This window comes from Raphanus sativus, chromosome 2, assembly GCF_000801105.2.
Source record: "Raphanus sativus cultivar WK10039 chromosome 2, ASM80110v3, whole genome shotgun sequence".
NCBI classification, from domain to species: Eukaryota; Viridiplantae; Streptophyta; class Magnoliopsida; order Brassicales; family Brassicaceae; genus Raphanus; species Raphanus sativus.
In genome coordinates this window covers 5,469,566-5,484,044 of record NC_079512.1, presented here as the reverse complement: position 1 = coordinate 5,484,044, position 14,479 = coordinate 5,469,566, and the positions used below count along the sequence as shown (strand labels likewise).

Sequence of the window (14,479 nt, the reverse complement as noted above, 5' to 3'; positions counted from 1 at the left end):
GTTTGTATATTTCGATAAACCTTATTTCTATTCTTAACAAACTATTATTTTGAACATGCATAATTTTTAAAAATATTCTCTATTATTTAAAACTGAATCAGTTATTGAAAGTCATGATCATCTTTTTGGGAGCGAAATACAAGGACTTCCTATAATGTGCCTTTGATTTAGCATATGCATATTTGTTCTTATAATTTTGCATTTTAGGCTTCTATTTAACTAAAAGTAAAATATCCGGGTTAAAACCATGATCAAAATAATATATTTACACATTTTTACGCTCTTACAAATGTAAAAATATACACAAGACAAAAAACATGATCAAAACATAAATATGAAGTTATATTCATCTAAATTGTAAAATATAGATAGTCAATTTATGTAATATATAAATATAATATAAATTAGTCTGTCAATTTACTATTTTAAGCATATTTCAGATAAATAATAAGCCAATATAAATCTAATAAGATAAATATATGATAAAAAATATTGGTGACAAAAGAAATATGGATGATATGTCACAGATTCTTAGTTGAGTCTGTATTATGTTGATGACAAAAACAAATATGGGTGATACAGTTAATGGTTCAAAAAAAATATTCAATATAAACTATGAAATTAGTGTGTTTAAAAATATTATATTTATACAATTAGTTAATACATATAAATGTCAAAAATAAATACCATTATTTTGTATAAAACAAATATTTACTTTAAAAGGTTAAAAAACATCTGCATGGTAGCGGTGGTCAAACTTTAACTCAAGTTTATACTATGTTTCTTGGTAGGGGAAACTGGTGATCCTTACATCAATTCCTTACGTGCTCGACAAATGAAGAATTTTCATTTAGCTTTGATGATTTCTCAGGTAAATCTATTGTCAACATACATACTGTTAACAAATCTTATATGATACCGAACTTTATCAATGAACAGGGAACACCAATGATGCTAATGGGAGACGAATATGGACATACCCGAGATGGTAATAACAATAGCTACGGACATGATACTGCTCTAAACAATTTCCAGTGGAATGAGGCAAGTCTTACATATTTTGTTTATTATGGATTATTCCCTTAATGTTTATATGATGTCTTTCTTTTACCCAGCTCGATGCGAGGAGGCAGAACCATTTCAGGTTTTTCTCAGAGGTGATCAAGTTCCGACATTTACACCATATATTCAAGCACGAAAATTTCCTCAACGAAGTAACAAATTGTACCCTCTCGTTTACATGTGCTGCTTGAATCTTAGTGGTACTCTAATGTGTAATGTTTTTTTTGTCTGAAGGGCGACATTACATGGCATTAAGATCAATGGGAGAATCATGAGAGCACTTTCCTAGCTTTCACGTAAGGACAAAGATCTCTCATTCTCGTTTGGCTCGCTTCTAACTAGTAATAGAGGCGAGTTGTCGCTTTCAGTTTAGTAAATGTGATTGTTCTTGGTAGGCTCCATGATGGTGTAAGCGGCCAAGACGTCTATGCGGCTTTCAATGCCCATAATTTTTAGGTCAATCCTCATCTCCCACTGCCACCTACGGGAAAACAATGGTTCCGCGTGGTAAGTGTTTTTTTTTCTTTCATCTTATTTGGTTCTCTGACTCCATGACCAAATCAATTTTCTTGTTTTGCAGGCTGACACAAACCTCGAGTCACCAGATGATTTTGTAAGGGAAGGTGTGGCAGGCTTGGCTGACAAATACAATATGGCTCCATTCTCTTCGAACCTTCTCAAGTCCCTGTAAAGGAAAGCACATTCCTGATCTTCTTTGGTATTTCAACATTTCCAATCAAATTAAAACAAATAATACGTGTGTGTGTTTTTAAAGGTTTTCATGTAACCGTTAACTCATATTTCATTTTTCTTTGATTCCTCGTAAAACATCTGAAGGTTTGATCGGTAAAACTGACGACAAAACAATAAGAATATGCTTCAAGAAACAGTATGTTGCATAAGTTGTACTGTATGTTTTGTGAGACTTTGTGTCTCTTGGGCCTGCTGGTGGACTTCGGGTTTGGACCTGAAACAAGACATAAAAGACATTAGTCTAAGTCCAATTAGGAATATATTTCTCTGTCGGTTTGTAACATGATATTCCTTATACAACAAGGAATAACATGATCGACTCTAGTATATAAAGAGGTCTCTACTCTAGGTTGTAAGACATAACAAATACAGATCTCTCATAGAACACGCAACTAGTGCGAAGCTTGTAACCTATTTGATTCATAGTGATATTGAGTTTGTCTCCGGTTTGGAGAAGAACTCGGCAAACATATTTCCGTGTTTGAATCTTTGATTACAAGAGAGCCAAAATCGATTCTCTACAAGTGGTATCAGAGCTTAGGCTAACCGAGATCCTAGTTACAGAGATTCGAAGGCAAGGTTCAATAAACAAGCAAGCAGAATTCTTATCTGGTGTGGTGAAGAAGACTCAGCTCGTTGGTATTGAAGCTTGACGGTTCCGGCGTGTTACAGCAACCTGAAAACAAAAGAAACAACTGTTTACGGGTTAATAAGGAGATGGAAGCAATTTCAAAGAAATTTGAAGTGGAGAAATTTGATGGAAAAGGTGATTTTGGTCTATGGAAGTATAAGATGCTATGTCAGCTAGAGATCTTTGGTTTGGGTTCTGTTCTTAAGGAGAAAACTCCTTCAACGGATGATAAAGGTGAAGAAGGACAGAAGGATGTTAAACCTGATCCTAAAGAGCAAGACAAGGAGTTGCGTACAAAGAATCTGATCAGTATGTGTCTATCTGATCTTATCCTACGCAAGGTTATGAATGAGCCTACAGCATTGGATATGTGGAAGGCTCTAGAGGCGGAATATCAGACCAAGACATTACCTAATCGAATCTATATGAAGCAGAGATATGCAGGTTTTAGAATGGAAGAACACAAGACCATTGAGGAAAACTTGGATGTGTTTCTAAAACTTGTGGCTGATTTAGCAAGTCTTGACATTAAGATCAGTGAAGAAGATCAAGCTATACAGATCTTAACGAGTCTACCTAAGCAATACGAGTCTCTTGTTGATGCATTAAAGTACGGCAGCGGAAAGGAAACCTTAACAGTTCGTGATGTTACAAGCTCTGCTTATTCTAAGGAAGTTGAATTAAGGGAGAAGGGACTTCTTAACAAGTCTAAGAGTAACTCAGAAGGGTTGTTCGCTGGAAACGAGAGAGGCAGGGGTGACAAGAAGAGCAACAAGACTTGGAGAGCTAGATCAAAGAGCAAGAACAGATCACAGTCTAGACCCAAATTCTCTAAAGAATGTTGGACATGCGGGAAGGAGGGACACTTTAAAAAACAGTGCCCGGAGAGGAAGAACCAGAGCTCATCAAACTCGGTCAACATAGCTAAGGAGCAACCGTTGGTATTAGTGGCTAGCCAGCAAGCTACTAAGGACGAGTGGGTACTTGACTCTGGCTGCACGTTTCATATCACTCCTAATAAAGATGTCTTATTTGATCTTGAAGACATAGAAGGAGGGAAGGTTTTGATGGGAAATAATACTATTAGTGAGATCAAAGGGATATGAAAGATAAGGATCATGAATGATGATGGATCAAGCGTGATACTCACTGATGTTCGCTACATGCCTACAATGGGCAGAAATCTTATTTCCTACGGTCTATTGGAGAAGATGGGATGCAGATACGAAGGCAAAGATTTCATGGTGCAGTTTTACAAGGGAGATCAGAAGGTTATTTCTGGCAAATACTGTGACGGTTTGTATTATTTACAAGGGACAATATTGAGTGGTGAAGTTGCAGTTGCAAGGCCTGATATCGATTTGACTAAGAGGTGGCACTCTAGGCTTGGACATATGAGTCTAAAGGGCATGAATATTCTAGTCAAGGAAGGACATCTAAACGAGAAAGATGTGAAGACGTTGGAGTTCTGCGAGAGTTGCGTTTTGGGTAAAGCACACAAGCTAAGCTTTCCAAAAGGCAAGCATACGTCTAAAGAAGTCCTAGAATACATTCATTCAGATTTATGGGGTTCACCTTCGGTGGTTGAGAGTCTCGGAGGATGTTTCTACTTTGTCACTTTCATTGATGATTTTTCTAGGAAAGTTTGGATCTATTTCCTAAAATCAAAGAATGAAGTATTTGAGAACTTCAAAGAATGGAAGACAAGCGTGGAGACTGAGACATGAAAGAAGGTGAAGTGTCTTAGGACGGATAACGGATTAGAGTTCTGCAATACACAGATGGATACGTTGTGTAAGGAAGCAGGGATTAAAAGACACAGAACATGCATCTATACTCCGCAACAAAACGGAATATCAGAACGCATGAACCGTACGATTATGGAGAAGGCTAGGTGTATGTTGACAGAGGCAGGCTTAGAGGAGAAGTTCTGGGCGGAAGCGGCTTCCAGGCTGTCTACTTGATCAACCGATCTCCAGGAACGGCTATTAACTTCAAGTTACCAGAGGAGGTATGGTCTGGAACTAAAACAGATTTAAATCACCTAAGGAGGTTCGGGTGCACGGCTTATGTTCACGTTACTCAAACCAAAACTAGTCCTAGAGCAATGAAAGGATTTTTCGTGGGTTATCCAACAGGGACGAAGGGCTATCGAGTCTGGTTACCAGAAGAATTAAGATGTACGGTGAGCAGGAACGTGATCTTTAACGAAGAAGAGATGTTTAAAGACGTCGAAGAAATCAATGAGAAAAAAAAGAAAAAAAAAACGAAGACGGTGACGTTCAGTCCAGTGTTAGTTCAAGGACCTTCAAACTCAGCTATTGACGCAGATACAGAGGATACAGTTCAAGGTGGAGTTTCTCCCGCATCAGAAAACTCGAGAACTGAGTCCTAAAACTCGGAAAGTGAAGAAGAAGCTGTAGAAGCTGAACAAGAAAATCTGGATAATTATATTCTTGCTAGAGACAGAATCAGAAGAGAAGTGAAGAAGCCTTCTAGGTTTGATGATTCAGATTGCGTGGCTTATGCTCTAGCTACAGCAGAAGAAATAAATATGGATGAGCCTAAATCTTATTTGGAAGCAAGAAGGAGTAAGAGCTGGAAGTTATGGAGCAAAGGAATGCAAGAAGAGATGGATTCATTGGAGAAAAATCAGACTTGGAAATTGGTAGAAAAACCAGAGAAAAAGAAGATTATTGGCAGCAAGTGGGTTTTCAAGTTGAAAGAAGGCATTCCTGGAGTAGAGAAGCCGAGATACAAAGCTAGGTTAGTAGCTAAGGGGTTTTCACAAGTTGAAGGGATCGATTACACAGAGGTGTTTGCACCAGTCGTGAAGCACGTGTCGATCAGAATCATGCTGTCACTTGTTGCAAATCATGATCTGGAATTGGAGCAACTAGACGTGAAAACGGCTTTCCTATACGGAACACTGGACGAGGAAATTTACATGGCACAACCAGAAGGTTTCGTTGAGGAGGGAAAGGAAGATCAAGTTTGTCTGCTGTTAAAGTCCCTTTACAGATTAAAACAGTCACCAAGACAATGGAATAGGAGGTTTGACAGTTTCATGAAGAGACAGGGTTACTACAGGAGTGCCTACGATCCTTGTGTCTACATGAAAGGTTCAGACTTATCTCATATGGTTTATCTCTTGATCTATGTCGATGACATGCTTATAGCGTCTAAGGATTCTAAGGAGATTAAAAGAATCAAAGACAGCTTGAAGAGAAAGTTTGAGATGAAGGACCTTGGAGCAGCGTCGAGAATACTTGGGATGGATATTATTAGAGATCGGGAGAAAGGAACTCTAAAACTATCACAGGGAAAGTATCTACAGAAGGTGCTGGAAACGTTTAATATGACAGAGAGCAAAGCTGTGGTTACTCCTATCGGACCACAATTTAAGCTAAAGAGCTTGACACAAGAAGAAGAAGACGTGGAAGCAAGATTCATGAACGTGATACCGTATGCATCAGCGGTTGGAAGTTTAATGTATGCAATGGTGGGGTCTAGACCGGACTTATGTTTCGCAGTAGGCTTAATCAGTCGTTATATGAGCAAGCCAGGAAGACAACACTGGGAAACTGTTAAGTGGGTGATGAGATATCTTAAAGGAGCTCTAGATTCAGACCTATTGTTTACTAAAGGAGAAGATTTCAAAGTTCGAGGATTCTGTGATGCAGACTATGCTACTGATTTGGACAGAAGAAGATCCGTTACCGGATATGTGTTTCAAGTCGGAGGCAATACAATAAGCTGGAGGTCAGGTCTCCAACATATTGTTGCACTATCAACGACGGAATCGGAATATATGGCATTAGCCGAAGCTTTTAAAGAAGCATTATGGCTTAAGGGTTTTGTTGGGGAGTTGGGATTTGAGCAAGATGATGTGAGAGTGTTTTCAGATTCTCAGAGTGCTATACACTTAGCTAAGAATGGAGGGTTCCATGAACGGACTAAGCATATAGACACTAGACTACATTTTATCAGAGACGTAATTGAAGCTGGCGACGTTACGGTTCATAAGATTCATACATCTATCAATCCTGCGGATTTCCTAACTAAGTGTGTACCTGGAAAGAAGTTCGAGACATGTCTGGAGCTTCTTAAAGTCCTGCCGTAGTAGGTCTCGTGTGGCTGCAGGTGACAGTGCTGTCGAGTTGTTCACCTCGCGGAAAGGCCACAAAAGAAAGTATCAGTTTCAGGAAAAGTAAACTGATGGTTCGACAGGGAATCACAAAGCTTAAGATGAGTTCAGGAGATTACCTTATGATGGTTATAGACAGGAGTAGTCTATGCTAAGAACCTGCAAAATTATTCATACTAGTCAAAGAATATTTTATGCAGGATGAGAAGCTTCAACAGAAGCTGGAAAGATCATTATAAAATCAGAAGTTATACCTAAAGGTGTGTGGTTGCAGCAAAGGAAACAGCTACAACAAAACTGTAAACATAAGGCTATTAGTTTACAAGGATAAAGCTCTTGAAGGAATTAAAGAAACAATTCTATTTGGCTACCTAAACGGAAGTGACGATGGTGAAGAGACGTCAACGCCAACGCAAGCTACAACATTAAACAAGGACAAATGTTTAATTATTTAGCAAAGGAATCTTTCGTTACAGGTTTTCAAGGAGAGCTTATTACACGTATAAAGGAAGAAGAAAAGTCAAAGCAAAAGAAGATACCTTTTGACCATTTGACTAATCTGGTTTTGGTCCTTCAAAGGTGTCGTGAGGTGAGCAATAAGGTTTGTTTGCTACCGGGGAATCACGAGGAGTAAACGTCTCACTGGATTCATCAAGAGACAAGCTGGAAAAAAAAATTGAAATCAAAAGGTCAGAGCTTTGCTCAAAATGTCTAAGGAAGAAGACGAGGAGGAGCAAAACGAGACCTGAGATATCAATGGTGATGGCGGTGGAAGCAATCGCCGGTGAAGACAAGCGACGGTGAAGTCGGGGTCTTGTCTTGGTCACAGGGAATCGAAGAGGGAGAGAGGATACAACCAAGGCGGAAGAGAGAAGCACGGATCGGAGATAGCATGCAACTCCGGTGAAGACGGCGTCAAGGAACAGACGGTGTTCGGAGAGGACGATGCGGCAAGCTCGTCGAAGCTTCTGGTTTTCATTTCGCAGAGAGAGAGAGGAAGAGATAGAGAAGCGGAGAAGTCGAGAGAGCCCAAGAGCCAAGGTGGAGAATGTGAGACTTTGTGTCTCTTGGGCCTGCTGGTGGACTTCGGGTTTGGACCTGAAACAAGACATAAAAGACATTAGTCTAAGTCCAATTAGGAATATATTTCTCTGTCGGTTTGTAACATGATATTCCTTATACAACAAGGAATAACATGATCGACTCTAGTATATAAAGAGGTCTCTACTCTAGGTTGTAAGACATAACAAATACAGATCTCTCATAGAACACGCAACTAGTGCGAAGCTTGTAACCTATTTGATTCATAGTGATATTGAGTTTGTCTCCGGTTTGGAGAAGAACTCGGCAAACATATTTCCGTGTTTGAATCTTTGATTACAAGAGAGCCAAGATCGATTCTCTACATGTTTTATTTTTATTTTATCAAAAAATTGTATGCTTTAATTTATATATTTAATAATGTGATTGATAGAGCATATATAAATTATCATAAAATTAATATATGATTTATAATTTATTTATTTCGAAACAATAAAGATTAATTTGTATTTATAATATATAAATATATATTATTTTATGTTTTTATTACTAAACTATGGAATCTAATTAAATTATATTTTAATGTGAAATATCAAAAAATCTTCCAAACCGTTGACAACACTCCAACAGTTCAGCTTTGGATCAAACACACTCAACTCCTTCCCGGAACAATCACGATAGTACAGGACATCATCAACCACCACTCACACACCCTCGCACTCCTTAGAGTTTAACACATCGTTCAACTCCCACTTGCTTTCCTTCAGCATCAAGCATCATCATTGCCTTCCTCCACGCTTCCCACGACCCACTTTCATCCTCAAAATGACAAAATGAATCACCGATCAGGTAAACCTTCCCGTCGATGACACTAGCAACTTTACTAGGCATGCGCGTGCCGGAGATGGGCATGGGCTGCACCGCGTAAGTGGTTGTTTGCCACAAGATAAGACCTTAACTATTTCTGATTATCGTAGAGGGTAAATTCTGTTTTTTTTTCTTCAGAATCTAAAATATCTACTCAAAGGAAGAGGAATGATACGTAAACAATAGTGGAATGAGGCAGAGCCATTGTTCCAGCTCAGAAAACGTTTAAGAGTAAATATCACAAAGGCCTTATCTTCTTTGCCCTTAATATGAATGAACCATTGCTGCTTCAGACTTCAGTGCCGAACATGTGACGAGTAATGGGTTGGGCTTATAGTAAGACACAAACCCTAAACTACGAGACCTAGCTAGCTTGTCTCAAAAGTTTTTTGACTTTGGACTTTAGGATTGTAATAAAAACACTCAACTTAAATAAGAGCAACATTATTGGTAGAACTTAAAATTAAGTCCTTAGATTATTTAATGATTATTTTGATGTTAAGAGACATAGTTTAGGACAAACCCAAAAATGTAGATTATTGGTAGGACTTTTTGTTGTATCTTAGTAAATAATTTTTTTTATTTTGTATTATATCTTCTAGCAAGAGAAACATCTTGTGACACAAATATAGTTCAAGAATCAAAACAAAACTGAGACGTTCATTAAAATGAGACAGATATTGTTTATTTTTCATTGAGTCACAAAATTAGACATTAGAAGATCACATTTAGATAAAGCAAAGGAAAGTTGTTAGTACCTTTCCTTCGACCTGCATTCCCGTCAAATTCAAATTTGTCCACATCCCAAAACCAAGCCTTTTCCTTAGTTTCACAGCAAGTATGGCACTCATATCATATGCTGCTAGGAAATTAATTCCAAGCTCCGGTACCTGTATAAGCTCCACCATAAGTTCTGCTATAGATAATCAAAGGGGAGAGATCAAAGTATAATGTTCTATGAGGGGTTACCACTATACCAAGTGATCATCACCCTTGGATTGGCGAAGGACCCTAATATCAGTCAAGAGAGGCGGTTTTTTCCCATGTAAAGGTGCTGAATCACAGCTTTTTTCTGCATGTATACATGGTACAAGATGTCAATAACAACAATTGCTATGTGATTTTCATACTAAACCATTCGTAGAGCTGTTGAAGTACTATAATAAAGTGAAAAGCCAAAGAGATATAAAACCGACAAACCATTTCAAGAACAACCCATACTTTCAACAGAAAGATAAGAGCTTTAGAAGTTATAAGACCTTTTTTTCTCGACATTAAAACATGAAAAGATTCAACCTTTCCACCTAAGGAAAAACACAGAGTTTTATAAAATTACCCTTCTTTGATTAGCTTGCTTCCTCTCTTCAAACTGTAACTGTCTCTTCAATCTCATCACATACCGTTCATGAACCTAGACAAAACCAAAAGCAAACACTTCTTACTACCTAAAAGAAACACGAAATCAAACAAACAAACAAACAAACAAAAAAGGAGTAAGACCATACCAAGTAGAGATAAATGAGAGAGATGAAGTGGAAAAAGCCGTGAGATCGATCCAGCCAAGAGAGAAACCAAAGAAACAGCAACACAATCACTATATGATGGACTAGAAACGACTCCATCGTGTGTATCCTTTCTACGATAAAACAAAAACCCAGAAGAGAAGATTCACAAAGATTCAATCTTTTATTGTCTGATGATCAATCAAAACAATCGGATAAATCTCCCCCCTCGCCACCAATAAATCTCCCCCCTTGCCACCGAATTCCTGAATAAGATCATCGCGATTGCGGCACCACCGCCTTCGCCCCCGCCGCTCCCAGACACACCGGGGGAGATCAATCACAGACACCACCACCACCGCCTCTTGATTCGAATTCCTGAATCGAGTACTTCGTCTTCGTCTCCCCGGGATCGACAAAGCGTTGCTTGCAGGATCAAGCAGAGGAAAGAGAATGACCAAAAAACGAAACAGCAGTGGCATGCTGCCTCGTGGCAGGTAAGGACGCCTAAACTTGTATCTAAGCTAAGGACGTCCTTCGGTTAATTACACATTTTTTATTTATTTTTTGCCAAATAATGGCTTAGGACATTTCTTAGAAGCACCGATAATAGTGCTCTAACAAACACACGTTTCTATATAATAAAAAGACGCTCAACTTGTAAAAAGGAACATTTAAAGACTTTCAACTTCAACGCACGAAACGTTCAAGTCAAATAAACGACCACCGATTTGGTGGCACCGAAAGAGGGAGAGAAAGAAGTGGTTATGGTTTTCAACAGTGCGGTGGTTGTGGCTGTAGCAGACATCTCCACCGACACGTGGCAGTTGATGTGGAGGGTTCCGACGTCGCAGAGGATCAATACAAAGCACCTTAAGGACATGGCGTTTTGCTACCCGATGTATCAGTTGAATCGTCAGGCTCTCTGTTTATGGACTTTCATGTGCCTCCCTCCTGATGATTCCTTCTACTCCTATATTACGATATATGTTATATCGTATATTCTATGTTCTCAATAATGTATAGTTTCCTATTATCTAGTTAGAGATAAGTCTAGTTTCCTATTTATCAAAAGGAAGGTTTATGTTAAACCGTCATATAACGTTGTATATATACGATAGCTTGCATAGCTTAATAAACAAGGCAGTTTGATATCTTATTCTACATGGTATCAGAGCTAAGATCTCTTTAAAATTCACTTACAAAATTCTGGTTCTTGTTCAAAGTTTGAACAAATTGTTTCTCGTCAGTGACGATGTGTGTCGAAGGTTCTTGTGTCAAGAACACACCGGAGAAAAGCACGAATGATGTGGCTTCTCCTCCGTCCCCGTACGCCTTGTTTGGCTCCGATAATCCCGGAACTATGATCACTTCGGTAGTGTTGACCGGAGAGAACTATAACCAGTGGGCTAATGAGATGCGTAATGCCCTGCAGGCGAAGCGCAAGATCGGCTTAATCAACGGAACCTTGAAGAAACCTGGAGTTGACGACTCAAACTATGATAATTGGGGAGCTGTGAACTCCATGATTATTGGATGGATTTGGTCCTCCATTGATCCGAAGATAAAGGCGTCTTGTCGTTTGTGAATGAGGCTAGTCTCTTATGGTCAGATCTCAAAGAGCGTTTCTCAGTTGGGAACAAAGTCCGTGTTCATCAAATCAAAGCACAGTTAGCAGCTTGTCGTCAAGAAGGTCAAAGTGTGCTTGAGTACTACGGAAAGCTGTGCGTTCTGTGGGAAGAACTTGACGTCTATCGACCCCTTCCGATGTGTACCTGTGGTGTTGCCAAAGAAATCAGTAAGGAGAGGGACGACGACAAAGTCCACCAGTTTATTATGGGCCTCGATGATTCGAGGTTTGGAAGTCTCTGCACATCCCTAATCGGCATGGATCCCCTACCTTCGATAGCTCTCTCAGTATTTTCGTGAAATTGGCGTCATACATCAGACATCATGTGTTGGGACTCCTCAGCAGAATGGTCGGGTTGAACGTAAGCACCGACACATTCTTAACGTGTCACGTGCCTTACTGTTTCAAGCAAGCTTACCAGTAACCTTTTGGGGTGAAGCTGTTTTAACGGCAGCATATCTTATCAATCGGACGCCTACGTCGCTTCACAAGGGACGTTCACCTTTTGAGGTTCTTCATGGTTTTAAACCAGATTACACACAGTTACACATCGTGTAACAAGAAGCAAAGATAAGTTTGGTGAGAGAAGTCGTCTCTGCGTGTTCGTTGGATATCCCTTCGGGAAGAAGGGATATAAAGTGTATGATAGGGATCGTAACGAGTTTGTTATTTCTCGGGATGTTGTGTTTCGAGAGGATGTGTTCCCATATGCTACAGAGTCTGTACCAGCTCCAAAGTCGGCACCAACTGTCCCTATGGAAGGTAGCGCCGAAGACTGAAATTTTAACCTCCCTCCGGCTCCGGTGGACTTAGCTTTGAGGGGGAGCTCGTCTAGTGTATCTCCGGCTCCAGTGGGCTCGGTAGATAGGGGAGCTCGTCTGATGTTTCTCAGGCTCCGATGAACTCGGTCGATAAAGAGAGCATGCCTGTTGTCTCTCCTCCACCTAATTTATCCACTAACATCACCAGTGGTGGTGAGAATTCATCACATGTACTCGAAGAATGTGATGATACTGCTGCAGTAGTTACAACTGGAGCAGCTGATTTAACAGATGGTACAAGTGGTTTACGATCAGCAAACGAAGACCTCGGTCGTGGTAAACGACAACATGTTCCTTCCGTTAAGCTGAGAGACTTTGTTACCTACAATACGGCAGCAATAGATACAAGTAGTACCCATCACGCTCCCACCATCTTTGTTCCTCAGACCTCGTCTTCGGTCCAAGGTAACACACTCTACCCATTGACAAAATATGTTTCAGACTCTAACTTTTCTCCACAGCAGCAAGCTTTCCTAACTGCAATCACGGCTGATTTCGAACCTAAACACTTTAAGGAAGCTGTTGGGATTGATGTATGGGATGACTCTATGGTCGTCGAGATCGTTGCTCTCGAAGATCAACACACGTGGGATATCTGTGATCTCCCTCCCGGCAAGACTGCGCTTGGGAGTCAATGGGTTTATAAAATCAAGTATAATACAGATGGTACCATTAGACGATATAAGTCTCGAGTTGTTGTCATGGGAAATAACCAAGTAGAAGGAGAGGACTATAATGAAACTTTTGCTCCAGTGGTCAAGATGACGACCGTTCGCTTGTTTCTGCGACTGGTTGCAGCAAATCAATGGGAAGTTTTTCAGATGGATGTTAACAACGCTTTTCTACATGGCGATCTTGAAGAGGAAGTCTACATGAAACTCCCGCCCGGGTTTCGTCATTCTCATCCCAATAAAGTTTGTCGACTCAGAAAGTCCCTGTATGGGCTCAAGCAAGCTCCACGTTGTTGGTTTAAAAAGTTGTCTGATGTTTTACTTAAGTTCGGTTTTACTCAGTCTTATGATGACTACTCCTTGTTCTCATACATTCGCAAAGGCATCCAGCTGCATGTTCTGATTTATGTTGATGATTTGCTTATCAGTGGTAACAATAAACACATGGTTCAAAGATTCAAAGATTACCTCAGCAAGTGTTTTTCAATGAAAGATCTTGGTAAACTCAAGTACTTTCTTGGTATTGAGGTTAGTCGTGGGCCGGAAGGAATTTTTCTTTCTCAAAGAAAGTATGCCTTGGACATCATAGCTGAAACCGGAAATCTTGGTTGCAGACCGGCCGCTACTCCACTCGAACAGAACCATAACCTTGGTAGAGTTCAAAGTCCAGTCTTGGAGGATCCTCGCAAATACAGAAGGCTAGTTGGTCGCTTGCTCTATCTTGTTCACACCAGACCTGAGCTCAGTTATTCAGTTCATGTTTTGTCACAGTATATGCAGACTCCGATAGAAGCTCATTGGGATGCAGCTCAACGGGTTGTAAGGTTTTTAAAAGGTTCTCCTGGTCAAGGCATTATGTTAAGCTCATCTAAGGACATGACTTTAACACTTTACTGTGATTCCGATTGGTCTGGTTGTCCCTCCACTCGTCGTTCTCTCACTGCGTTTGTAACCATGCTTGGTGATTCACCTATTAGTTGGAAGACAAAGAAGCAGGATACAGTCTCTCATTCTTCCGCAGAAGCAGAATATCGCGCTATGTCTGATTCTCTCAAAGAAGTCAAATGGTTGCTTAAGTTGTTTCGAGAATTTGGTATCAAACAAACTCCTACTCGCTTCTTCTGTGACAGCAAAGCAGCAATTCATATTGCCACCAATCCTGTTTTTCATGAATGTACCAAGCATGTTGAGGATGATTGTCATGCCGTTCGAGATGCCGTCAAAGCTGGTCTCATTGTTCCTCATCACATTCGTACCAAAGAGCAGGTTGCGGACATTCTGACAAAGGCGTTGGGACGAGCTCAATTCACTACATTACTGTCCAAGTTGGACGTTTGTGATCTTCACGCTCCAA

The 14,479-nt window shown here is 40.0% G+C and overlaps 2 long non-coding RNA genes across 2 annotated transcripts; one reads left to right on the top strand and one right to left on the bottom strand.

Annotated features, from left to right (window-relative positions):
• The first annotated feature begins 914 nt into the window (after positions 1–914).
• LOC130500840 (uncharacterized) lies at positions 915–1,924 on the top strand. Its single transcript, XR_008939373.1, has 4 exons — positions 915–1,214; positions 1,297–1,358; positions 1,458–1,569; positions 1,643–1,924. It is a non-coding gene; the product is annotated as an uncharacterized LOC130500840 (long non-coding RNA).
• Positions 1,925–9,133: 7,209 nt separating this feature from the next.
• Positions 9,134–10,515, bottom strand: LOC130500839 (uncharacterized). Its single transcript, XR_008939368.1, has 4 exons — positions 10,007–10,515; positions 9,838–9,912; positions 9,471–9,573; positions 9,134–9,391 (listed from the first exon to the last, which is right to left on the bottom strand). It is a non-coding gene; the product is annotated as an uncharacterized LOC130500839 (long non-coding RNA).
• Between the last annotated feature and the right edge of the window lie 3,964 nt (positions 10,516–14,479).